The 24,525-nt window shown below is 38.5% G+C and overlaps 1 long non-coding RNA gene across 1 annotated transcript; it reads right to left on the bottom strand.

Moving 5' to 3' along the window:
* Nucleotides 1-1,686: 1,686 nt before the first annotated feature.
* LOC123619829 (uncharacterized) lies at nucleotides 1,687-23,138 on the bottom strand. The gene is made up of 3 exons (XR_012508679.1): nucleotides 21,674-23,138; nucleotides 11,707-11,798; nucleotides 1,687-2,176 (listed from the first exon to the last, which is right to left on the bottom strand). It is a non-coding gene; the product is annotated as an uncharacterized LOC123619829 (long non-coding RNA).
* Nucleotides 23,139-24,525: the final 1,387 nt, after the last annotated feature.

Raw genomic sequence — 24,525 nt, 5'->3', positions numbered from 1 at the left:
ATACTGTGAAAGGTCATTTGATAATCCCTAGCACAATTATATATATGTTTATATAATATGTAACTACATACATTTACATTTGACCCAAAAATCCCAATTCTAGAAACCCTTCCCCAAATACAAAATGACTTATGCACAAGGCTGTATAGTGTTATCTGTAATAGCAAAAGATTGGAAACAAACCAAATAACCACAAGTAGGGGACTAGTTGAATAACCTGGGGTAGATCCATGCAATGAAACACAGTATATAACTCTAAAAATAGAATAAGGGCCATCTCTTTTTTTTAATTTGATAAACATTAAAATTTAAAACTTTAATACATTAATAATACTTGTATCAAATATAAGATACGAGTTGATACTTTTTCTTTGTGAAACATTCTTATAAATCAATGAGAAAAGCACTAAAACTATCTCTTTACACTGATGTGGAGTGATCTCTGCAATTTTTATCAGCTTTAAGCAACAACACAACCAAGGTGCAGAATAGAATAGTATGCTTTTTTGGTAAGATACATATTTATATACATTTGGGATGGGGGAAAGCAGGTGGACGGGACAGGCGTGGAAGCAGGCTACTCTGATGAATATACCTCAACTATATAGTTTTGGGTTTAGAATCATGTATAGACATATTCAAAATAATTTTAAATTAAAATGAAAAATGTAATTCCTAAAATTTGAAAACAACTAAAGCAAATTACCTAACTGTATATTAAGTTGGTGGCATAATCACACCAAGTAAACAATTAAATGACTTTAGAAAATAGTGCTTTCACTGTACATTCATAGAGGAATATATTTTTAGGATAAATAGATTTACAAAAAAGTCTTAAACTTTATTCAATAGTCTTATTGCTGGTAGAAATATAGATAGTATTACCTTCAAACTGTTCTTGTATATTACAGGTAAAAACCAATATTAGAGTTGTTAGGAATGATTATCAGAGAAGTAGAATCCATGTAAGGTTAAAGGTGAATTGGGAATATGAACTAGTGATTTTGTCTTTTAAAAAAAATTTTTAATGGTGGTAATGGGGATTCAACCCAGGACCTCATGCATACTAAGTATTCACTCTACCACTGAACTATACCCTCCCTCCTTGATTTTGCCTTCTTAAAAATGTTTCTTGTATCCAAACAGGAGAATTTTTACATTTATTGAAGAAGAAAAAAACATTTACTTGTTTTATCCCTCAAAAAGCCCTAGAAGTAATGATAATCGTGTACCAGTGAGCACCTTTAGCATTCATGTCATACTCTCAATATATCACTTCTTATTAAAATAAAGGAAGTTCTTTGGAGGAATGGCAGATGTCAGGTCTGGGGCTAGAAATGCACGTGATGATCCTGGGACACCCTGTTTTGTGAATCAAGGAAACTATTAAAGTCTAAAGTCTATTGGAATAGGTCAAAGGGAAAGAGTGATTGGCATAAAGGAGCTTCCAATGGCTGAAAAGGGGACACTCTGAGCCTCAAAAAAAAGAAGCCAACTACAACTGATTGAAATTCATTGATGACATATAAATCCTTGGGTTGATTATTAGACATAACTAGAGCAATACACTGAGTATTTGCAATATAATGAAAGAATTGAGCATTTATTCTGCCTTTCCTGTATGACTTACATTTAGTGGTGTCTTAGCCTGGCTTACCCCCTTGGAAACTGAACATGAGACAAGGGTTTACTTTTAGATAGTTTATTTTGGACAGTGATCTCGGGAAACAGCAGTGGATGACTAGGAGAGTGAAACAGGGAAAGTCAATACAAGTGTGTTCTTGAGTTAGTCATCACTGTGGGCAAGTAAGGCCTTGAGACTGCTGGGCCGCCTTAAGTTGCTACGTAGAATATATTCTTCAGCTTGATACAAGAGAGGAGCAGTTATCTACCAGCTTCCATCTCCCATTGGTCCAAATTTACCCCTTGGGACCTTAGCCCCCTCACTCTTCTAAGTTGTCACGAAGTCAGAGGAACTCGGGGGACAGAACATGAAATGTATGCAGTACAAACGAAGAGTGGTGCTGTCAGGTTACTCCCGCAGGAAGCGGGTTGTTTCAGCAATGGCTGCAGTAGGAGTCAGGCTGAGAGGATGTGAAACCGGGAACACATGCCTCTTCTAATGTGGTAACCAAATAGTTCAGGCTGATGAGGGAAGTTTATAGCACAATTCCATCTGATAGAAGGGGAACAAAGAACAGAATTAGGAAATCACCATATTGTAATTCCTTATGAAATAATTCAGTCAGCTATCAATAGATGAGAGGCTGGTGGGGAATTCCACAGTGGAGGCAGCAGGCTGACACTACCTGCAACCACTAACCAATCTCAGCATCACTAGAAGTGGGGAGTCCACACACCTGTGCCTCCTATTGTGGTTCATTATGAAATACATAGCACAACCTATGAAATATTCTTGCCAAACTAGATGAATCTAAATTGCTTCAAGCTTGTAGGTCTAACTTCCAATTTTCTAGAAGCATAGGAGGGAGCTGAACAAGTGAAAGAGCTTCACAAGGAAGCAAACAGATCAATCCAGCAAGTAAGATATTCTATAAGCCAACAAGACAAGGGGGTAAAATGGGAATGAGTAAAAAGACTCTTCTACATTGAAAGATTTTTAAGGGGTATGCCAAACCAAGTGTAATTTGTGGACCTTGTCTGGATCCTGATTCTTATAAGCCAACGGTAAAAAAAAAAGTAAGTTTTGAAACATTTAAAGAAATCTGATATATAGTTTTGATATATTAGATATTGTAAAAAATTATTAATTTTATGTGTGAGTTTATAAGAAAATTTCCATATTTTTAAGCAATGCATATAGGGATAGAATAACACAATGTTGGGAATTTGCTTTAAGATGCTTTAGGAGGGGAAAAAATAAATGAAGCAAGTGCTAAAATCTAGAAAGTTGTTGATTCAGGATGATAAGTATGTGATATTTGTTATTCAATTTTGTGTATGGTTGAATATTTGCATAATAAAAAAATTAAAGAGGCAAGTAAATATCCTCATCCCTTTTTTTAAAATAAATGGAAGTCAAGTAAATTGCCCAAAATCATAAAGCTGGTAAGTGGTAGAGCTAGAATTAAAGCTCCTCTCACTCCTTCCCCTATATCCTGTTGTCTTTAGAATTGAATGCATTTGTTTATTTATTTGTTTATTTTCTGGCGTCAGGTACACATAACTGCTTCTTAACACACTTGCATCATTGGGTCACACCCTGTTCTTTTTTGTTTTATTAAGGTTGTTAGTAGCCTCCAGGATAGTGCCTAGTGACCCCTGCATCCTAATAGTCATACCCTGTGTAGGCCCCTTCCACCTTGTCTTGGAGTTGGTATGTGTGATCAGTAGCATCCAGCAAAAGTCATGGTGTGTTAGTTCAATAGTAGTTTTATGAGAGACATTGCAGCTTCTATCTTGGGCTCTCTCTTACTCATATTCTCTCTCTCTCTGATTGCTTGCTATGGTGGGGGAAGCTATGTCATGAGCAGTCCTATGGAGAGGCCTTTGTGTCAAGGAACTGAGACGCTGAGAGCCCTGTGAATCAGCCCTGTTGGAAGCAGATCCTCCAGCTCTTTTAGAGACTGCAGCCCTGACTCACAACTACTGTAACCTCATGAGAGACTCTGACCCAAACCACACAGCTAAGATGCACCCAGATGCCTGACCCAAGAAACGATGTGAAACAACAAATACTGTTTTAAGTTGCTAAATTATAGGAAAACTTGTTATGCTATAATAAAAAAAGAACACAAATATCTATTCATCTTTGTATAATATAATATATACAGTAAACCCACCACCAGCACAAGAACTAGAATATTGAAAATAGCTTACTTTTTTTTAAAATTTATTTTTTGGGGGGGTAATTAGGTTTACTTTCTTTTTTTTTTTTTAAATTGGATTGAACCCAGGACCTTGTGCATCCTAAGCTCACACTCTACCATTGATCTATACCTCCCCCCAACCAAACAGCTTACTTCTGACTGTGTGGCCTTCCTCCATCCCATTCTCCTTACTTCTTTAACTCAAAGTTATCTTTATCTTGAATTTGTATTTATCATTCTTATGATTTTTAAAACACATAGTTTAATACTATATGTATTCCTAAAAGGTATATTATTTAGTTTGTTATTTTTAGCTTAAAAAGTAGGTTCCATGCTAGATGTAATTTTCTGTGACCTTTTTTACTTACTCAACTTTATTTTGCTGAGATGCACCCATATTGATGTTTATAGTGGCAGTTCATTTGCTTTGACTGCTGTATAATATCCACTGGGTGAATATACCATACTTTATCCCTTCTGTCAATGGGCATTTGGATTGCTTCCAGATTTATTTTTCCCCTATTACAACAATCTTGCCATGAAGAAGTTTACAGATGCTTCCAGGTTCACATGTCTAGAGCTTACATCTAGCATTGGAATTACTGAGTTGCAGAGTATGTAAATATTTGATTTTAATAGACAATCCCAAACAACTTTCCAAAGTGGCTTTTCTAGTTTACACTTCCACCAGCCATTTACAAGAGATCTTGTTGATGACACCCTCTCAACCGTTGATATTGTCAGGCTTCTTAAAATTTCCAACAAATGGGTATAAAATGGAATTTCATTACAGTAGGAATCTGCATTTCCCACATCACTGAATGTCCTTTCCATCTTACAGATTAGCCTTCAAAGATGATGTGGGAAAGTATATATGACTACAGTTCTTTATTGTAATTGTCTCTATTTAATTTTTAGGTCTTCCTTTCTCAAATCGTCCCTCCCCGCGTTCCCAATAGTCCTTTCTTGCCATCTTCTAATGTTCTTAGTTTTGACCTTAGGACAACTATAATTAGGGAGGAAATGGACCAAGACTACTCTCCTTTTTTCCTAGTTTCTCTCCCTACAGGGCAGCAATGTGGAATTGACTAGCAATGCTGCTAGTTAATTTCCCACTAGGATTAGCTCAATGAGGGAAGAACTTGTTCCCTTTCATTTACAAAGACCCTTTCTGGGAGACTATTTTCTTTTATGAACTTGGAATGAAAAAAATAATCTGCTGAGTTTTTTACTTGAACATAGACAGCATTAAAAATGGTTAGCAATCTGAGTTCTACATCTCTGTCCTGAATATTATCATAGGCTAGTCATTAACCCTTTTAAACAAAAGTTTAAAACAAAAGTAGATGATCTCTTTGGTTCAGTTAAGTATCAAAATGTTTTTATTCCATGAACAAAATTAACTAGTAGACTAATCTGGTCCTTATGGTCATTTCATTCTCTCTCTCTGTCTCAGTCTCTGATCCAACCAACCCAGTTAATCTTGGCATTAACATAGGTTGAGATGCGAGATTCATAAGGAGGATTTCAGAGAGGACTCTACCATCCTTCTTTAATTGCTCTGTTTGTCATTGCATCTCCACTTTTAATACAGTGTCTGCTGAAGAATAGACACCACATAAATATTTGTTGGTCAGTTGAATGCATAATGATTGAATGAGTTAGGTCTTTATTCTCTATTCCTACCTTCACTCCACTATCACACTCAAAGTTAAAAGTTATTTGAGTTGTATTTTATTTATGATAAGATCAGGAAGCCCAGAGCAGAGAATATCTCCATGACCACAAGTTCAGCTAGTTCTCCATTGCCTTTTAAACATTTCTCACAAAGACCAAAAAATCACTACAACCAACTGAATCAAAATGTCTGGGCGTAAGGAACAGGTATCAGTATTTTTCAAATACTCCTCAGGAGATTCTAACATACAACCAAGGTTGCAAATCATTAATCTAGAATAATTATAATCTAACCTTTTTTTCTCATATCTCATTGGTTCTTTCTCTTCCCCTCCTTCCTCTACCCTACCCCATCATTCTATCTCATCCTTTCTGTCTACTTTCCTTCTTTATTTTCTCTTGTTTTTTTTTTTTTTTTCAAGAAGTATATAGGTCAGACTACATCCCCTAGGGTTCTAGAGAAAATGTGACAGAATTCTATACACAGAAAAATCCTCCTTTTGTTTTGTAGATTGGATATATAGGTAATATCAGGTAGAAGGGAGTTAGGACATACTGCATTTAATATATGTATAAAAGCTGACAACTTCAAATTATAGAGTTTTTTGACTCTATAATTTGACAATGACAAAAAGGCATTTTGTCAGTAACTGCTGCCCTATAGTAATAAATCTAGCCCCTAAATTACCTGATAATATTTTCTCTGTCTTAAAAATGCAGTTTTCTTCTAAAATTGGAAAATGTTTTATTCAGAGATAGATGGATCTATGGGAGAAAAATCAAATCAGTATGGTCAGTTAATTCTAAGAAATCACTTCACACATTGACTGAAACAATTCAGTCAAACCATTCTTTTCATAAGTTCAATGACCAGTTCAATTAAATAAGTCAGTTTGAAGCCCCATGTAGACTCACACTAATTCCTGTCTAGAAATAGCTATTAAAAGTCCCCCAAATTAGAGACATCATATGCAAATGCTATTATGATATGGCCCATAGATAAGTGGATCTTTAAAAACTATTTTTTTTCCCAAATAAAGATGACATATCAGAAATGAGAGGGAAAAAGAGAAAGAGATTCCATTATTAACCTTGGATATACGGAAGAAGTGATATCAGCTTGCTGGGCTAAAAAGAATCTGTGCAAGACCATCTGAGAAGATCAGGTGATTAGGAAAAATCATATGAGGTCATTTCCCAGCTGACACCCACATAAGAGAGATGTCCTTATCAACTACTATGATGTCAGAGCTGTTTCTCGAACAAATCCTGGTTTAAATCAATCAGAAGAGCTTGCTGTGATATTTTCTGTTCTTTGAAACCATGCCATAAACAAACATCTGTAATAAATATGTTTGAATATTATACGGCTGGTATGACGATGTTGGGAGTAATAGGTCTGAAGTACATAACCAAATAAAAGGAATATACTGATGTCAAAGAGAGTTAAAAGTTGCTTAATTTTTCTAAGAATAAGAGACTGGGTCCCCATAGTCTAAACAAGGAAGCATCTATAAGATGCTCTTTCCATGGAGAGTGACAGAGCTTGGTGATTAAAGGATCACACATGGGAGTCAGATGCCCTGCATTTGAATTCCAGCTTTGCTGTTAACCAATAGTGCAAAATTAGGCAAATTATGTAATTTACTCTCAGTACTGTGGTTTTCTTAGTTGTAAAATGGGAAGAACAGTAATCTCTATATCAGTAGGTAATTTTGAATATTAGCATGAGTTCATAAACATAAAGTACTTAGATCAGTGCCTGGCACACAGGAAACTTACAACATAAACCCCTATCATTCTCCACTATTAAGCCACAGATCCTCTTCAAATCAATAAAAAAGATAGATATAAAGTGCTTTCATTTCTTACATTCCTAGGAGAGTAGCTGATTTTAACTCCAGAAGGAAATGTACAGTTTACCCACATAGTGTAAGCATGTATATACATGCAAAAGACAACTGAAATGCTGTGTTGTGTGAAAGTATTATGGTGAAGTGTTGTTGTAAGGATGTTGCAAGTTATATGGCTTAGAACTTATTTTATTTAGATAGAAATCTATTAATTGTTGAAGACCTCTTCTGAATTAGACTTTGCTTACAGAGGTCCTTCTGTGGTATTTTTAACTGGGTTTTTTTTTTTTACATATTGTTACTTTTTATTATAGTTTTGAAACTTTACACAAAAGTAGGAAAAGCAGGATATGTACTCTTTATCCAATTTTGGCACATTTTTCACTCCCCTTCCAAACAATGCTGTAGTATTTAAACCAAACCTAGCTATCATATTTTGCCTCTTAATATTTCAGAATTTATTTATAAGAAATAAAGATCTCCTTTCTAGAAAAAGTAACCAGGATTGCAGTAACCCAGTAATACAATTGCACCTAAAAAAATGATCAAAATTCTTAATATTCAAATTGTTTAAAAAATGTCTTTATATAGTTGATTTGTTTAAATCAAGAGCCAAACAAGGTAAAATGGGTAGTTTATGTTGTTAACTGTTTGATTTTATATTCTGGAAGATGTTTCATCTTTATACTCATTCTAAAGGGAAATGAATGACCAAGGCTGCAATTTGAAATTAAAATCATCATAACAGCAGAATAGGAAAACCTAGAGTGAGACGTGGAAGTCTTACAGCTTTGGGTTTTCACTTGTGACGCTGACCTAGGGTTCTAGTTTATGACAGTAGATTCTTTTGCTACTGTAGAAAAAAGAAAAATAATCCTTTTAAAGTACTTGTGCTATAGGAAGCATATGGAGATAAAAAACAGCCTGTCTGTAGGCATTCCAAGACCCCGAAGCTGCATGAACTAGTCAACAGCTCAATCTTTGAAGTTCCCTGGGCGTAGAACTCCCTCCTGTTTTTCACCTATCCTAAACTCTGAGTCTCTTCCTTAAAAATACTTACAAGGGATTTGTTGGTAACACTTTCTCCTTGGTTCTTGTATTTTATAATCATGTCTCGGGTTTTTACTTTCTGTATAGGACTATTTGCATATGCCTCTTAAGACTTGAATCTAATGTTTTATTGGATTTTATTTTTTAAATTGAATATAGTCGATTTATAATGTGTTAATTTCTGGTGTACGGCATGGTGATCCAGTTATACATATATGTATTCCTTTTCATATTCTTTTTTATTATAGGCTATTACAAGATATTGAATATAGTTCCCTGTGCTGTACAGTGGAACATTGTTGTTTATCTATTTTATATATGGTAGTTAGTTTCTGAAAATCTCGAACTCCCAATTTATCTCTCCCTACCCCCTAACCCCCCTGGTAACCATAAGCTTATTTTCTATGTCTGTGAATCTGTTTCTGTTTTGTAAATAAGTTCATTTGTGTTCTTCTTTTTAGATTCCACATATAAATGGTATCATATGGTATTTTTCTTTCTCTTTATGGCTTATTGGACTTCATTTTTTTTTAAATATTATTCAATATGATTGCCACTGAAGTCCCCAAGTGTTTTTACAAGGAGAGACTTTATAATCCCTCTATAGGTCGCTTGTAATTATCAGAATAAATGAGATTCCCCTTTCAAAGGAGATGGATAGGAAAAAAGTAACAAAGGTAGTATTTATAAAGATAAGATGTTAACATCTTTGTTTGATGGGGGGAATCTAAAATTAAATGAACCCACATCCTTCTGTGGATTCCCATAGTATAACCTCTTGCAGCTATGAAAACTAATGAGCAAATCATCTTTATTGATTAGGACCTCAAAATAGAGCGTTTTTATCTTGCATGCTTCTTTCCCTCAGGTCCCATTTATTATTGTAAAATTACCATTGCTTCTATATTTCCTTTTATAATGTCTTCTGGAGTCTGGTTTGATAAAACTATATAGAGTTAAGATACTAGTCTCTGGAATAAGGCTGGATCTAAATCTTGGTTTCATCACTTCCTAGCTGAATGTCTTTGGGTAAGTCTCTTAACCTTTCTGTGCTTTGGTTTATTCATCTGTAAAATGGATGTAAAATACCTATATACCTATCTTGTTATAAAATATATTTGATTATAGTTTGGCAAATATTCACTGCCATTTCCCTTGGGGTAATTTTCCCTCCCTATCAATGTTGGTCTTGGTTATGGAATGTGGCTGGAAGTGATGGTGTGCCAGTTGCAAGCCTTGCAGCATGTGTTTTCATTTACCCTCTACCATCACTATGAGAAGAGCATGCCCCAGACAGCTGTTCTTCCCAAAATAATGAGACACATATGCAGCAGATCTAACCTAACAAACACCCTACAGCCAGTCTCCCCTGCCCACAGCCTGAAGCAGAGCTATGCAGCAGCACTCAGCCTAGATCACCCAAACCACAGTTGGCCTGCAGGGATGAGAAAGAATAAGTGCCAGTTGCTGTAAGGTACTGGATTTCTGGGTAGCTTGTTACAAAGTATTATTGCAGCAATAGCTGACTAATACACAAGATTATTGTGAAGAACAAATAAGATAATTTAGGTAAATCATTTAGCCTAGAGCTAGGCATATAGTCAGTACTTTGCTCAATTAATGTTTACTATGACATTATTATTACTATCATCATCATCATCATCACTATTATTATTTCTTTTCTGGGTAAAAATGTCCAAGCCATATATTGTGATTAATTTATAACAGCATTAGACCATATACAGTGAACAATGCTCTGAGTTGGCATCCACACAGCTCCTCGCATTGGCAATAGGCAGTGCTTATTCTGGTAGATGCTGACATGTCTTGAACTCTGCCTGTGGCTCATGTGGTTCTACCTCTTCTCTACTTTAGCCTACTCAGCCTCTTATCTAGTTTTGTATAAAAAACTTGTTTCACAAGCATACATCCAGAACTTTTTTGTCTTATGTTTATGCCAGTGGTTACTGAACTCCATTTTTGCTACCTTTGTTCACTGATTAGCCCCCAAATAATCTAGTGTATGGGCTATGGAGGGGATAGTTAGAGGAGGAAGTCCTTTGGGATATAAGTCAGGAAATTATATGAGGTGTAAGGAGTAGGGACAGATGAAAGTAATGAAAAGTCCCAGCTTAACTTTTATTTAGTTTGACCTTTGCTTGCTCTATAAATTTTATTTTCCATTACAGTAATACCTAAGGTCATACTGTTACATACAATGTGCTAAAAAGAAAAGGTACGTATCAAGAATTCTCACTGAAAATCTGAATTCTGCCTCGTGACTTACAAGTCAATAAATAATTATTGGGCAGTTGAAATATATCTTGTGCTGATATATGACAGTGTATATAATACATACCATATTTGATTGATTCTAAGACATGCATTTGTTCATATTTTAACATCTCTGAAATCAACATGCAGCTTATAATTGGTGGTATGTGGTAGTTTGATTGTCATAGTTTTTGTTGTGATTATTGATATCTCACTGTCTTATGGTGACACTTATTTCTTGTTCACATTATGCAGGGCAGTGGGGTTGGCTGTGGCTCCACTGGCCTTTGTTCTGGTTGGTCTGACTGGACTTGACTGTACAGCTAAGTATGTTGTTCTAGAAGCCAGGCAGAAGGACAGGCCACTTTCTGGGTCTATTCTACTATTATCTCATGGTTGAAGGAAGAAGCAAAAGCTAAATCTAACCTCACAAACGTTTTTAAAGCTTTTGGATATGGCCTTAGTCATGTCTACTCACATTTAATTGGTCAAAGCAAGTCACGTGGTCAGTTCTGACAATGGCATGGAGAAGTGTGCTCCACACACTGTGAGGCTGGTAAGGGAAGATGTGGACGGACGTTGGGAATAACAGCACAATGTACACAGCACAGCTGCACTTCTCCTTTTTTCATGGTACTTAAAACAATGGTGTGTCTCACAATAGTTGGCATCTGAAGAGTCAATGTAATATGATAATCTTTATTAGGATTTAAAAGAATCTGTTCTTTAGGCATAATATCTTGATGAGCTTCTTTTTACTTTCTTCTAGTTGGGTTTTAAAGGCTAAAAGCAGAGATTCATTTACTTTTTCCATGTTTTTTTTCCTCATTAAGTCAGAATACTTAATAATGGATATAGAAGAGACTCATTGACATTCTTTCGTTAATCCTGAGTTAAGTCATTATTGTTACCTAATTTACCCTAATTTCAGTGGGTAAAGGAAGCTGAATTATGAGAAGTGACCCCAGAACTAGGCTTGTTGCATCATTTATTATTAATTCATTTGCACAGCAGATACTTACAGAGTGCCTACTACGTGCAGGCACGTTCTTGTCACAGGAGATTCAGCAGGATATAAGGCAGACAGGATTCTCGATCTCACGGTGATTGTATTCTAGTACAGAGTGACAGACAACAAACAGGCAAATGAGAAAATTTAAGGTGCTGATGAGTGCCATGAAGAACAGAACTCATGATTACATAATAGAGAACAGGACAGGGGAGGGTATTTTAGATGAAAAATTGAAACCTGATAGCAAGGTGTCCACCATGGAGGACTCCTGGGAGAAGAGCATTCCAAACAGAGGGAATAGCAAGTGCAAAGACCTCAGGGTAGTAGAAGAAGCTAAGTTCAGGTATAGGTTGTGCAGTTGTAGTAAAGAGATCAAAAAATACGATGACTTAAATATAAGAGTCAGCCCTTGAGATGGCCAATCTAGCTTCTACCCTTTTACCTTCACACTAGTATTCCAGTCAGCAGGAGTGCGGGGAGGGGGACAGAAGCCATATCCCTTCCATTTAAAGACACAACCTGGGAGTTGCACACATCTCTTTGCTCACATCCTATTGGCCAGAGTTTGCCATATGACAAAATCTAGTTGTGAGGGAGGCTAGGAAACGTGATCATTAGTTTGAATTTATGTATCTGGATACTTTGGTGACCCTATTTCTAAATAAAGAAGAGACAATTAGTTGTTAAGGGACAACTATAGTCTTTTCCACATAGTGAGCAGTAGGTAAAATTAGTAACATAAACAGAATGCTAAGTATGTAGGGCCTTGCTGAATATGGCAAAGAGTTTGGATTGTATTTTAAGTATGTATATTAGTTATCTATTGTTGCTTTACAGATTTTCCCCAAAACCTAGAAGCCTAAAATCACTATTATCTCGTAGTTTCTGTGAGTCAGGAATATGGGAGCTGCATAGCTGGGTGGTTTTGACTCAGGGCCTCTCAGATAATGGATTCAAGATAGTGACAATGGGTACAGTCATCTGAAGGCTTGACTGAGGCTGGAGGGTGGGCTTCCAAGTTGGCGCATTCATGTGACTATTGGGAGAAGGCTTCAGTTTGTTGCTGACTGTTGGCAGAGGGCTTCAGTTTTTCACCCAATGGACCTCTTCATATGGCTGCTTGAATATCCTCATGACATAGTAGCTGTCTTCTCCCAAGTAAGTGATTCAACAAAAGAGAGCAAGAAGGAAACCACAATGCCTTTATGTTCTAATCTTGGACATCACACACCATCACTTTTGCCACATTCTACTTCTTAGAAGCAAGTCACTAAGTATAGCCCATAGTCAACGGAAGGGGAATCAGGCTCCATTTTTCCAAGGGAGAAGCAACAAAGAATTTATTAACATATTTTACAACCATCACAGTATAACAGGAAGTCATTGGAACATTTTCAGCAAGAGGGTGCAAGGTCTGTTTTATGTTTTCAAAGAGTTGGTTTGGTTGTTTTGTGGAGAATCGATTGCATAGGGACAGGAGTGGAAGCAAGGAGTCCAGGTAGGTGGCAGTTACCTAGTTTTAGCAATCAGTAAATAGGCCTAAGATCAGGATGGGTGCAGTGGAATTAGGGAGAAGTAGTGAGATTCAGGCTAGGTTTTAGAAGCAGAGCAGAGAAGACCTGATAAGATATCGCTGAATTTAACATTAGTGGGTGTCATTTCTTTTTCACATTTTCAATTACAGTGCTTTCTTAACTTAAGTGATCACCTGAATCTTTGGAGAGCTTTAAAAATATGAATTACTCATCCTCACTTCCAGACAATCTACTTCAGTAGGTCTGGGACAGGGAGATGATCTATCAGAACTGGAATCCACTGCTCCACTTATTGAATGAGCTAACTAGAAGTGCAATTATTATTGTTGCTGTTTTTGCAAAAAGGAGTTAGTTACAATGCAATGGGCTCTATTATCCAAATGCTCATTTTTGTTACACAATCTCCCTCCCCCCTGTTCAATCAGATACCAATTCCTATGGATTCTTTCTGCAAGGTAACTCTTATAAAGAATTCCTCCCACTACTGTACTAGTCTAAACAATCATTTACTACCTCTTAGACTATTGCAAACACCTCTTATGTAATTTGCTACTCTGGTCTCTCCTTCTGCCTTTCATCTGTTGTTGAAGTGATCCTCCTGTCCCACATTTATGATCTTATCACCTTCATATTAAAAAAGACTCAGTGGCTTCCTAGGACTCTCAGAAAGAAGTCCCTGCTCCTTTAGGATGGTTTTTGTGGCCACCAACTATCTGGTCCTGTCCTACCTTTGGGGTGACCTCATAGCCCCTTTAACACACTCATCGTAGGCCCACTGAATTATTCACTCTTCCCTTAACTCCATTTGCACTTTCACATCTTGACACCTTTCTTCATATTGTTTCTTCCGTCTAGAATCTTCCTTTTTCTCCCTCCATCACCTGACAGTATCTTACTATTCATCCTTTAAGGCCCAACTCAGATGATCACCATCTCTATCCTTCACCCAGAATTAGTCATCCCCTTTTCTTAATTCCTATCTCACTTTTCAAACACCTTTATTATTTATGTTTATGTTCACAGTGCCTAGTAGTGTGCTTGCCCTTAGTGGTCTCAAAATAAAAAGTTTACATAGACAGAATTTATTTCCTCATCTTTATCCAGTTTTTAAGCAATGGAGAAAACAAAAGGCAAACTCATATTAGAAATCTGGCTAATGAAATGTGCATGGAACGTATACCATGGGATCTGTACACATTTAGCATAGTCGGCACCCACTGCACTTTACAGCCACATATGGTGGCATCAGTAATTCTGAGGCATTGCAAAAATCTTCACAATCTAAATATTTTATTAAGAATTCCAGTGACAAGAGCTGAAATATAAAGGTTTGTGAGTCTTTTTAAAGGCTTAATCACGTTTAGTTAGAAATTTAAGTTAACAAGAACATTCCATTCCCTAAACATTCCAATTAATTGGTGTTTAGCATATGGGTTACCAAATTTGTCTTTTTGAAGTTTGCATTTAGAGATTGTAAATGAATCTATTAGGATGAATTTCTAGGTCAGTCAGGTTTTGATTTGCAATATTTAATGTTTGCACAATTCCACCCTTGCCTGACCTTTCAAAATTATTTTAACAGCCCTACATTTACTTTCCTAATGGAATGATTTGCTACAAAGTGGCTACAGCGGGAAGTCTGGAAGGACATTATAACATCCTTTTGGCTGTCAAAATCCATCTGTCCTTGTGTTTCTTCATTGTGTGTGCTCTTGGGATATAGGGCCTCACTTTCCACTGTGGATGCCAAAGAGTTTGAATCTCACTCTCCCCACACCCTGGAATATGGAGCAGGGGCCCCAACATCTGGCTGTGGACCCTCCAATCCAGGCCTGTGCTCCCTGACATGAAGGAAGAACATCTGGGGCAGCTCATGGGGTCAGCACGATGTTCAGCGGTAGTATCTAGAAGGTGTGGTGCAGCCGAAGCAGAGATGGTGGCATCCTGGATAGTCTTTCTATGGTCTGGCCTCCTGAGGCCCTGGGTTCTTGCCTGGTTCCCAAGCCTGTTCTCTCAGCCTCTTGGATTTCATGAGCCCTCTTTCCGCCAACGTATTATTATTTTTCCTTCAAACAGTTAGAGCTCGTTTTGTTGCTTGCAAGCAAGAACCCTCACCAATACCATTCATACTGCAAGGTGGCAGAGAGAATTCTAGACTCGAGTCAGACTGCTGGCCCACTTACTAGGCAAATGTTTAATGTCTTTAACTCTCCATTTCCTCATCTGCAAAATAGGACACAATCTGTAATTGTGTCAACTGTGTGAGGACTGAATAAAATAATCTCTGTAAAATACTTAGCATGGGCCCTGGTGCATGAAAAGCATTCAGTAAATAATAGCTTTTGTATTACTAAATGCTATGTAATTGTCCGTGTGTTTAGGCCACGGAATTCCACTGCTCACCAAATAAAAAGATGCCCTGTGCACACTCTGTGCTCAGTATTGAACTTCATTATTTTTCCCATGCTGGGGTTTTGTTTTGTTTTGCTTTGTTTTCCAGTTTAGGATTTTGGTGCCGTCCCATGCAGTACATCATTATAATACTGTACGTCCTGAGACTTTCTTGGGGAGTGCAGCTTTTAGTCACTGTACCTGGGTCTTCTCTCTTCTGTCTGTCCCTGCTAGCTCTTCCTCACCTCCAGACTCAAAAGGAGATCACCTGCACTAAAGACTGACTGTCTTCAGATGGCAAGGGCAAAACTGAGTTGCAGCACGAGTCTTACTTCAGCAACTGTATATAGATTTAGTAACTTTAATGGAATTTAAATATATATATATATATATATATATATATAATATATATATATATACAGCCTATATCCCAAGACTTATTATAGGATCCCGTATTTATCTACTTATCTTTTGATGAATTTTTTTTCCTCCCACTGAAATGTATAACGTCCTCTTGTTGTTAAACGGTGGAATCTCCTTCACTCAACTTCCTCCCCCTGGGATGTAATAAAGAGACAAGTTACACCCCAACAGCATGTTGGAGAGAAATTTTCTGTGGAAGAAAAATGTTTTTTACTACATGTAATGTTTCTCAAAGGAGGTGGGTCAAAACATAGGTATCAATCTTCTGTAACCATTTACTGGATACTGTACTTGGTTTGAGAATATTAAAAATGTAATATGCTATTTTTGAAAGGTTGTGTATTTTGTTATGGATGTTTTAACTTCTATAACATCCATGTGTAAATGAGAATAAAGAAAAAATTAAAATTATTTACTATATCAATATGCTCTATTTTCCCAAAAAAGGTGACAGGAGGGCTGAGCAGAGAGAAGCAGAGTCTAGTGAAGGTGAAAGTATACCTCACCAGTCTGGGAGTTGGCAGACTGGGGACTTTTATCCTGGATTGGCCACTTCCTAGTGGGATCCTGTGCTCAGCCTCACTCTCCTAAGTTGTGGATTGGGAACAAGTAGACGCTCAAGGGTGGTTGTGAGAAATAAATGACATAATTTGCACAAAACCCTTGACTCATAGCAGGAATTCAATACCTGACAGCTGATGATATAAATCAACATAAGATTGTCACAGGTCGAATAATTTTAATGTCACTTGGTTATCTAAAGGAAATGTTATATTATTATGTCTACTTTAGTTTCTATATAAATCGAATAAAGATAAGAGCTCTATTTCATCAGTGGATGTCATAGAAGAAGGCAATGACAATTCAAGATAACTCAGATATTGAGTTAAGTTTTATATTTATCAGAATTTGGACTAATTACTGAAAATATTCTGTGTTTAAGTAGGTCTTATTATGATATTAAGGCCGTAACCCCAAGGAAACTATTCTTGTTTGGGTGCTACTATTTAGATATTAAATAATTAGGCAGATAATGCCCTCAATTTACTTCAGGATCCAGAAAACTCCATTTTAAAAATTGTTCAAAAGCAAATTTGAGTAATAGGGTGAACATATGTGTGAGCTATAAGTATCAATGTAAAAATTTTAGATATTTGCTACATGTAAACTTTTTTTATTTCTTTATAACTGAACCCAGTCTCCATTTCACAAGACAACAATGCTAGCAGGTGGAATTGAAACCTCCAGGCAATCCCAGCTGATCTGGTTTTCTCTCATGCCCACCTCCTACACTTTTCTCACTGGGCTGGCACCTACATGGCAGGTAGGTGGGTAGGTGGCATTTACTCCTCAGCCATGGTCACCTCTCCAACTGACATCCTCTGAGATGGAAGTTCTTGTGGAGTCTCTGATCAAACATTTTGGGTGCAGGCCTACTTCAGTTCTGCAGACTCTTCCATTCCCGGCCACACATGAAACACACACCATGGTGAGTGGAGAGTATTTACAGCCACCCCAGGACCTCTGTCCAGGCTTCTGCACACCACTGTGCCTACCCCACTGGACCTGCCTGTTCTCTGGTGGGCTGGTGCTTTCCAGCCTCCATCTGGGAAAGGAGGCATGATTCACCTCTACTCTCTGCCCTCTGCCTTCAGATTCCCTCATACCAAGCAAGTGTTCTAATTGTTCCTCTTGCTCCCTAGGGAACTGGGCCCCAGGTGGGAGGCTACAGTCAGGCTCCTTCCCTTGTGTCAACTCCTTTGCTCCTTCTTTCTCTCAGCTACATAGAATTGTAATCTATTTCTGGATTGGACTTCCTTTGGCTCATCGTTTCTCTTTTGGAACCTACTTTTTAAGGCACAAACTTTATAATCTAAATCCTTCAAGTCATTGGGTCTTGATACTCAAAATCTAGATTTTTAAAACTCAAAGAAAAATGTTTTCTTCCAAACACTTTTTTTCTGCCTTGAATTTCACAAGTCCATTTTAAATCTCAAAAATCACAGACAACTCATATTTTTCCATAAATTTCTTTTGTAACATCCTTACCCTGAGGCAATGGATGCCAAAGTCTAGTTTGAACGAATGAGTGCATGGGATAGAAAGGAATTAACAGGTATAAACAAACAAAACACTTCTTAATACATCAAAATATTCTCGCCACAAATGGAAGCTGCCTGACACCTGGATTTAGTTTCTTTTTAGTTGTCAGGCCTATATAATTTTCTAGTTAATGGCCTGAGAGACTGACTATACAAATGGACAATGGCCAGACCATGTATGATGACAGAACTCTGGCCCATAACCTCTGAAGCAACAAGTCAGAGAAGCCAAACCAACTTCTCTGCTACAATCATCCCAGAATGATTGGAACTTGGTCAATGACTGCCAGCCACCCCACCTCCTCCTCATCACTTCCTTCCAACTCAGGACCAACCAGGGAAAGTCAAATATGCTCCCCAAACTGATCCTCCTCAAAGCAGGATGCCCTGCTTCTAGTTAGCCCTCTCCAGCTTCTCCAAGCCAACAACCTCCAATTAGAGCACACCTGAAGACTTTTTTTCCCCTCACTATAAAGTTTTCTTACTTCCATGCCTGCCTTTGAGTCTCTGCCATATGCAGGTGATGGAGGCTGACTGCCGTGCTCTAAATAAATAGCTTCTATTTGTTCTCATTTGGGTAGTCTCCATTTATTTCCACAGGTTTATTACACATAAAGCTATTATATTCAGACATACACATTGGTAGTTAAGTTTAAAAATTTTTTTGAGCATAGAGATGCTTGGGGTAAATAAATACCAGACTTTGATCTCACTTCAATGGACAAGGATTAAAAGTTATAACTCAAATTGACCTTTTTTTTTGAACTTATAGTACTGATATGCTTGCCCCTACAGATATAGGAGAAATGGTCTTGAAAGTGTATATGAAAATCTCGTTTTTTTTTTTTTTTTTTTTTTTTTACTTTTGGAGGGAGGTAATTAGGTTTATTTATTTATTTTTTTAGAGGAGGTACTGGGGATTGAACCCAGGACATCATGCATTCTAAGCATGTGTTTTACCACTTGAGCTATATCCTCCCCATCAAAATCTCATTTTTATAAATTAAAATTATTATGTTTTAGCAAATTACTATTACAAAGGACCCTGGTGTACATTATTTTGAAAATGAAGAACGTTTTTATTAGGTAGGTGATTATTCCTCATGTGTCAGCTTTCCTTAAATTGGCACACATCCATATTAGTCTGCACATATAAACCTAAGGCTATTGTAAGATAATAATGATCCTTAGAAGAGTAGGTGATACATATTTGCATACAGAAATTTGTGCAGTTTTATTTTTAGTTCACTTTAATGGATAATATGTGGTCTTAACAACAACACACCAAAATACAACTTACTATTCTCATATCACAAGTGAAGAACTGAGTATTAAAGTAAAATTACTTGCTCAAGGCCTCACTGAAGGCTGAAGCCGCTTATTCTCCTGCAAAGTCTGTTTGAAGCTACCAGCTGGGAAGCTTCTTCTATTTCTGTGTCTGAAGGAAGGCCCTGCATTCCTTTGGGAAGACCATGGTCTTCACCATGACCCATGGCAAAGGGGGTGAGGATGTTCTCAAAACAGTAAGGAGAGGAGGGGATCCCCACCCAGGGATGTGCCACGCTGAGTTAACCTGGTGTATAATGGCAGAGCTAATCATGGCCTCATGACCCACATACACAAGTAGTGGAACCAGAAATAAATCCAGGCCTTCCCATGCAAAGGGGATTTCTTCACACTGTGAATTTGCCCATCTTGCTCTTAAAATTCTGACCCCTTCCCATCCCTTACCCCACGTAATCTGGCCTCTGCATTCCTCTTTCACTGTTTTCCCCACCACCCACCTCCTCCTCACTCTCAACATTCCAGATACTTTCAATTTCTCAAACATGCTGAGTGCATTCTTTGGCTCCTTTAGAATTCTGACTGGAACACTTTTCTCCAGGATTACAAGACCTCTGCATAGGCAGTTCTTCTTATCTTTCCTGATTCAGGTCAAATGTCTCCTTTTAAAGGTCTATCATGACTCTTTTAGCTAAAGCAGACTCCAACCTCTATACTCACCCTACTCCAGTTCCTCTCTATCACATTGTTCTCTCATGTCACATACCTGGATCTAAAATTGTGTGCTTTATTACTTATTTGCTTATTTATTGCTGCCTTTGCAGACTACAAGCTTCTTGAGATTTGGGAACTTGTCTGTCATCTTTGCTGCTGGATCCCAAGCACTCAGAACATCGTGCCTGGAATATAGTGAGCTCCCAATACATATTTGTTGAATAAAGGAATGAATAAATCATGAATCCCAATTGAGAATGACAGCTCTGGACCCATTATTCAGGAAAAAATGCACTGAATTTTTGTATATAATTTCAGGAGACTCTAAAGCCCTGGGAAAGTCATCTGTAGCCTTAGTTAAAGCTCCTGCATTATAGTAATGCTGTTTCATGTTTTTTTGAAATTAATTCTGAATTTTGTTCTTTAAATTTAAACATGAGCATGAATTTTAAAAGTATGCTTAAGATGGTGTATAACAAATCATAGGCCAATTGGTTTTGAATAAAATAGATCCCTGAGGATAGTTACATCAATGATCCTAATGACCTTATTTCATTAAATGAAGATTAACTTTGTGGTGTAAATGTTAAATGCTCACCCACATCCAGTTCTTTTCTCCCCTGGGGAACATGGGTGGATTAAATTCCTAGCTTCCCTAGCAGTGGGATAGAGCCATATGACAAATTCTAGCCAATGGATCAAGGGCAGAAGTAACCTATGTCACTGCCAGGCTGGAGCATTTAATTGCTGTGTGAGATCCTCCAGGGCTCCATCTTCTCCTACTTAGTGGTTGTGGAAGCACATGCAGGTGCTGCTGGTACAGAAGTGCATTGTCAAGCCATCACACAGAGGACAGTGGCTCTGGACAGTCACACAGATCTTTAGCAGATTTTGTGTGAGCAAGGGGTATAAACCTCTGTTGTTTTAAGTCTTTTGGATTTTCTTTGGATTTTCTGATAATTTGCTATGGCAGCATAACCTAACATAACCAAAAACACCACTGATTGGAAAATGTGCTAGTATTTCACATACCGTGGAGGGGGAAAAGGGGTTTCATTTATAATTGAAAGAAACCTTGTAACATATCACAATCCCAGAGATGTTAAAATGTGAAAAGTGTGGGCCTTAGATTACATAAAATACAGATTGTTAAAAGAAATTCATTAAAGCAGATTAGCATAGTGTCAAGAACTCCAAATCCAGAGTTGAACAGAAAGTTATAGATTCGAATCCCAATAGTTGCTAGTTTGTGATTTAATGACTTAGCTAGTATAAGCCTTTGTTCTTCATCTGGGAAACTGGAATCACAGTAGAAACTGCCTCATAGGGTTTTGTGGGTATTAGATGAGATAATTCTTGTAATGTGTTCAGCATAGTAATTATTCCACATATTTTAGTCCCCATATTTGGTTAGATCACAGAGCTTGTTCAAGATGAGCATTCATTTCAAACAACGTACAGGAAAAAGTTCTTTGTTAAGTTTATTATGTCATACTAATCGGTCAGCAAGTAACTATTAATTCCTTACCAAGCATGAAGACTGGGCCTCTGAGTTAGGTGTTCTTGGAGATAACAAAGAAGCAGATCTAGAGATTGAGGGTTGAAGGCGGATCACCTTGGGGTCTTCCCATCCACTCTGTGATGTATTTTCCGGATGAATCAGGCTAGAACGAACAAGAGCAACCCTGAAGGATAAAAGAAGTCACAGAAAGCTGAGGAATGTATGAAAGCAAAGATCAGTCCTGTACCCATCTTGGTGACTGGCAGGGCTAGTAAAGGGAAAATTGAGGACTTTTTCTATGTCCAGGGTCTGGGGAGCATAAGGGTAAGTCATAGAAGCAAAAGCACGGTTCTTCGGAGATATGTGTGTGATTGATCCTATCCACATCCTAACCCTATCCTATAACATAGGGTTATACTCTTAGAGACTGTATGAAGTTAATCAGGGAACATTATTGGACTTGTAGTATGTCCAGATTCATAATGTAGCAACTCATAACTGTCTTCATCTATAGCACATTTGAAGAAACCTACACCTTGTCACCAAGAAGGTGTAACAATCATCAGTTCTCAAGTTTTTTAAACTAAAAGTCTCACACATACTTCATGAGCTTTCATTCTGTCACTGAAGTTATACTTTACAGATTCTAATACAACATTCTCACCTCAGTTTTCTGGAGGACATATGCCTGTGAACGAACAGGTGGCTGATTAGTATCTTTATTTTTATTGAATGCCTGAACCATGACAGAACAAGTTATTTTCTTTAAAGAAAGTATAGCTGCCTCTATATAACTCTGGGCTACAGTTCACCTTTTCTGTTTGTTTTATTCTTAACTTGTGAAACTGTATCTTAGGACTTGGGGTATATAACTTGTTATTTGATATCAGCTGAACAACAGTGAATCAATTGTAATGGTTCTGGCACCAAAGGAAACACAGGGTACTTAAATATGTTTCCAGAAGACAAAAAGCTTCTCTCTGTGTACACCTTACAACATATGTTTCCACAGTTTTGGATATTCAAAAGTCCAAAAAAAGTTTTCTCACTACTTCTCATTAAAGATCAAGAGGACGAAACAGAGAAAACAAACTCCAACCCACATATTATTTATCAGATGTTTTGGATGAAATTCAGATTGAAAAACCAAAAAGTTTCCCTCTTCTCCCTTCCTCCCTCCCGGCACACGATGCTTATTCCCCACTGCAAAATACACCCACTGTCACACACTCGGCCGTGTATCGTTAGCGGTCCAGGAAGGGGGAGGAGGATTGTGTGAATGCAAACAAGTTTGGGCTTCTCTCGGAATCCTTGCTGCCTGCTGCCTGGGTCGTCGAAGGGCTACAGCCGGCTGGGAGACGTGGCCAGAGCACTTGGGCTCACAATCCGCGTAGGCTCCTAGAGGCTACCGGAAAAATCTTGAGTAGGGGACGCCTGAACCGCAGAACGCTCCCTAAAACCTCATCGATTCTCCTCTCTTGACTTTCAGGCGTCCCGGATAACCTACCTAGGATTTTTAACTTCCCTCGGGGCAAGTGTTTTACGTGGACCCCTTGCAGGAGCAGAGCCTGACTTGGACCCGCTCACCCTGGCCTCCTCGCTCGCCTGGGATCCAGGAGCCACGCGGAGCGGGTGCGGCTTCTCGTCGCTTTCTCCTGATAGGGAAGAGAAGAGGAGAGAGGAGGTGCTCAGCTCTCCTAGGTACACTCCCAAGCATCGGTAATTTGGCCTCTACGAAACAAAATGATGCTAAAAGGCAAAACAGCCAACCCGGAGGTGCTCAGCCCTCCCGAGTACGTTCCCAAATAGCTCTAATTCGATGTTTAAGAAACAAAACAATGCCAAAATGCAAATTAGGCAATATAACATTCAGGATGAGACTCGTTTGACAGGCCAAACTGAGATTTTAAAGGAAAGCTTTCTCATATCCGCACACCGAATTCATTCTATCTTTTAGTACTTGGGGAAAAAAACGGTGTAATTTTAAGTCCCACCACTGTCACAATGCACACTCCACAATAACACGCAGTGAAACAATGGACACCCCCATATCGCATTGTGTCAGTAATTACGAAGTGCCGCGGCAGGGGCAAGCGAAGTCGGAAACGTCAGTGTATCCCCCCGCCTCGAGTGGGAGCAGTTAAGGGCCGCGTTTCTCACCGAAAACTCATCAAAACATTTAGGCCAGTCCCTCAACCCAGAGATGGGCAAACGCCATCTGAGCTTGGCCCCGGGCGGACGTGGACAGAGAGGGCCAAAGAGGCGGCGCGCGAGCGCAGACGGAGCGAGCAAGACTAGGGGAGAGCAAACGCGCGCAAGGAAGTCGAGGAGAAAGAGTGCACGCCAGAGGGTGGGGAGAGTCCCGTCAGGGGTGGCCAGGGCGCCTGGCCCCTGGAGAATGGAACCCCAAGCGGGACCCTGCACTCCTGGCAGCATCCCATCTTTGGGGTTTGGGGGTTAAACCCAGGTCACCAGGACAAGGGTGCACGCGGGGTCACAGGATAACGCAGTTACTTTGTAGTCAGACACGTGTGTGTGTGTGTGTGAGAGAGAGAGAGAGTGTATGTGTGTGAGGGGGAGAGAGAGAGAGAGAGAGAGAGAGAGGGAGAGGGAGGGAGAGAGAGAGAGAGGGAGAGAGAGAGAGGGAGGGAGGGGGAGGGGGAGAGGGAGAGGGGGAGAGAGAGAGAGAGAAAGAGAGAAACTAGAAACTAGAGGAAAAAGAAAGAAAAAAGGAAAGAACAGGGGGCTGAAGGCCGAGATGTCGTACTTCTAAGTGGTTCATTGAAAGGCAAAAGCTTTCTTGCAAGCACAGTCGCAGCTCACGCCGCGTTGGGGACCAGCCGAACAAGGCGCGGAGACTTCTCCAAGGGACCTTTCCA

This window comes from Camelus bactrianus, chromosome 8 (genome assembly GCF_048773025.1).
Source record: "Camelus bactrianus isolate YW-2024 breed Bactrian camel chromosome 8, ASM4877302v1, whole genome shotgun sequence".
In the NCBI taxonomy this organism is placed as follows: domain Eukaryota; kingdom Metazoa; phylum Chordata; class Mammalia; order Artiodactyla; family Camelidae; genus Camelus; species Camelus bactrianus.
Note: the sequence above shows the minus strand (reverse complement) of the source record. Positions and strands in the feature narration are given on the sequence as shown.